The sequence below is a fragment of the Vigna unguiculata genome, chromosome 11 (assembly GCF_037176805.1).
Source record: "Vigna unguiculata cultivar grain cowpea cultivar isolate G323 ecotype 2 chromosome 11, ASM3717680v1, whole genome shotgun sequence".
NCBI classification, from domain to species: domain Eukaryota; kingdom Viridiplantae; phylum Streptophyta; class Magnoliopsida; order Fabales; family Fabaceae; genus Vigna; species Vigna unguiculata.
In genome coordinates this window covers 10,098,343-10,102,540 of record NC_140802.1, presented here as the reverse complement: position 1 = coordinate 10,102,540, position 4,198 = coordinate 10,098,343, and positions in this window count along the sequence as shown.

Here is a 4,198-nt window from a genome sequence, read left to right as displayed (position 1 = left end):
TGTTTTGTCAACAAAAGAAAACAAAAAATAAATAAATATGTTTACACTACTCATTAGCCTAACAAATCCCAGCACACATGTTTACACTACTCATTAGCCTTAACAAATCCTACCACACATGTTTACACTATTGCAAGAAATTTAAAAACAATAAACATCAAAACATCAAAGTGAGTCATTTTGTATTATTTCCTTTCACTAATATTTTATTTTGTTTTACCATTTTTCTCTTTCAAGGTTAATTATGTAATATTCATACTACCAATATAATACTTCTTCTACCTTGTTCATTTGTTAAGCATATTGTGTTATCCTTGTGTCACAAGTTTAATGGCATGAACCAAGTTAGGCGGTGATAGAAGTTGGACAAAAATTTTAAGGGTCCAAATTATATTTTTTATATATAAATTATTTTTCCTAATTCAAAAAATTATTTTTTTTCATCATTTTTTCTATTCAAAACAAACATACATGATAATAGACTCAAAAAAATGGCAATAATATATATGAAAGTGTGATGTAAAGTTTATCATCAATAATAATATATCAAACAAATCAAAAGTTACCTTTAGTTAAGAACTAAAGTTTGTTGCAATATCCCTTTTAATATAAATTATCATTGTATTTGCTAAAAATTTAGTCTATATTTTTTTTTTCAACATGTTCTTGAGGATGCTTCCCCGGATCATGTTCTAAAGTATTTTCAAATTCATTATATGTAACTCTAGAAACTTTAGAGAGTTATTTTCAATTTTTTTCAATTTTTGGATTATCGTTAAGTTTCTCAAGTTTAGTTGATGTAGACGCATCTTTTTCGTCTTCATCACAAACCTTCCTCTTAAAAAAAATCAATTCTTTTAATCTTTATCATAATTTTCTAATATAAATTTGTCACCTCTCACCTATCTAGGAAAATATAAAATTATGAATACCCCAAATTAAATCTCAAAATCAAGACTCAATATTTTAAAAAATTAACTTCTAAATGATTAGCTTCCCTTATCTTAAAATATATTCCTAATACTACTCTTCCCTTACAAAGCTTCAAGGCCTAAAATAACTTTATCTACACAAAGAAGAGTTTGAACAATAATTAGAGCAAGATTTTATGATCTATAATCGATAGAGATCTGCCTAGAGGGTAGAAAAGTCACACGCAAAAGTAAAACATATTGCTTTGAAATAAAAATGGTAAAAAATGAACTTATTCAAAACAAAAAATTGTTCGATCTAAAATGTTCCTTAACTTATCAATTTTGTCGTGGTGTAATTTGATTTTGAAAATGATAAGAGATTGAGGTGAAAATTGAGATAAAAAGAAGAGAAGAGAAGAGAAAGAGATGGAGGTAGAGAAGAAGAGAAACCAAATAAAGAAGTAAAAGAAATGATAGAAGAGAGGGAAAATGTAGTTTTTAAATTAAACAAATAACTTTTTAAGCTAAATTAATATAAATAATATAATAATATGTATATATATTTTTTAAAAATATATATGGAAAATAAAAAAAATAAAAAAAAAACATGGGGGGTCGTAGCTCCCTCTATCATATAAAAGTACTGTCCTTGAAGTTAGGCATATATATTTAATTTTTCACGTGCACATAAATAAAATAATAACTGATATAGTGATATTTAAATAACTAATTTTGGTTTGGTTAAGCTTGTATTGATTTTTGAAGTGTTAAACATCAAATTGAAAAGAATTTATCAATTTTTAAGATCGATTTTCAATTATTTTTTTAAAATAATTTAGTTTTGAACATCTCTATAATCTATTGTCAGTATTTTAACGACTAACATTGGTGCTACTCTTAACACATCTCAAAAGGTTCCTCGCCCACCTTGATTTCTTAGTCTCACCTTCTATCATTTGTGTAACCTCTTATAGATCATCCCCTATCTTAGATTGGATGTCATCACTAATTGAATTGTAAGGCTCCAGTCAATCGATATTTTAGGTAATAGAAAGCCACACATGCTGTGTGATCAAAGGTGGATATGTAGACTCTTGAATTACTTTTTTGGGTGACTCCATTGCTACATGTTAAAGTAAAATCTAATAGACCCTTATACCATTGATTATGTTTTTTTCAACAACAAAGTATAATAATGAATATGCTCCGCCTATAAGATGTATGTATTCCAAATAGATCTTGTCTAATAAATACAACAAGACATTGCAACCTTTGCTTCATCTGATAAGTGAAGTCTAAGATGATACACATATATTCTTATTATGCCCAAAGATTTTTTTTTTCATATTACTACACCAAGAGGATCTCTTAAAGCTTAAGTTTGCATCAATGATCACTTGAAAGACACAATAAAGTTGCTTTGCGCCAACAACCATCCTAACATGCCTTATGATAACTCTAAAAATGTTATATGTCTTATACAGTCTCTTGCACTACTATAATTTGGATAAAAGCACTCTAACCTAGGTTGATAAGCAATGCATGTTATTGGGATGTTGTATAGAGAGGATATATATGTTTAATGATCCACGAAGAACATTTAATGCATAGTTATGTCTTTGTGTGGTCAAACTCAAGCTTGAAGATGAAAACACGAGTTGAAGCTTCTCGACAAGGAAAATGGATTTGTAGTTACTACTTTCTTTAGAGCTCTACATAAAACAATCTCTCCATTTGAAGAAAAGTTAGAGAACTAGAGTTGTCAAAACACTACCAATCTTAACCCCAAAACCTTAAATCATTTGTGCCCCAATCTTCAAAAGAACATTGCTTATGTTCCATAGCTATTTAAAAGAGTGTACAACCTTTGTATTCGTCATAAGATATAACCTCTCTTTCTATTGAGCAACCTTGTAACCTTTTACATAACTTTCTTTGTAATACATTGTGTTATATTCAAGAGTGGTTGCGTTCTAAATAATATTTAGTGGTTTAGCAATGAGTAGTTGTGGTCTAAACAATACTTGAAGTTTTTAGCCAAAACTGGTTAGATTCCAAAGAATACTTGGATTTTTAACCAATTATAGTTGCGTGTTCAAATAATACTCGGATTGTTTTAGTTTGGAGTGGGTGGGGTCCAAATAACACTTGCTTGTATACTCACAACATTAATTTGCTTAGTGAAATTCAATCGACTGATCACAAAAGGGATACAATATGCATGGTAGGCATGGTAGGAATGGAATTGAGTTGGTCACTAAAGGAGCATCTCTCATAAGGCTTCCAACCTTTCTCAAAGAAGACTTTCCTTAATGGAAAGATAGGATGGAGATGTATTTGAAGTCCACATGACCAAATGTGGAAAATCATTACAAAAGGGGATATCATGATTGATACTACTAAAGAATATTGGGATCAAGGCATGTTCTACTCCATGCCATTGAACAAAAAGGCTAATTACACTATAATTTATGCATTATCTAAAACTAAATATAAGAAAATGCGTAGGCTAAAGTGGCCAAGGATATATGGAATTCCCCCAAGATCAATAATAAAAGCAAATTGTTACCCTCACACGCTAGTACAAATTGTTCACCATGAAGGATGTTGAAAAGGTAGACGATATGCTTAGAAGGATGCAAATCCTTCTCAATAGGCTATAAGCCTTGGGCCAAAGCTTTTCAAAGGCTCAAATAAACTTGAAGTTTCTAAACAACGTGCCAAAGATGTGAGAGCCTAAAATAACAACCCTTGAAGATGCTAGTGATCTGAAGAAGCTCTCTTTAAGATGAGCTCCTCAGGATTTTGAAGTGAATGAAGCACATATGCAATACCATTAAAAGAAGAAGCTCTAAGAACATATAACAACCTCCTTTAAGCAAGATCTGCACCAAAATCAGAATACATCAAACATAAGGATGTTTGGGCCTTCAAAGCTTTTCTATTGAAGCTTTTGATCTTGTTTATCTATTTCGAAATTAAATAGTATCTAATATAGAAACTATTGATTTTATCTTCTCTTAATGTTCAGACATTCTTTGCTAAAGGAAAAATCTTCACACATACTATGCATATATCATAATCAGATATAATCAAGGTATAATCAAGATAAATCAAATAATGTTAGTCATTTACAAAATATTTCTATACATAGATAAAATAACTTTTAAACATTTAAAACAATTACAATTTCAAGATATAATTTCTTTCATGAAATCTTTTAATTCAGATTTAGTTATTTGGATATATTTTAAACATTGAAACTTAACAATTTCATTTAAATA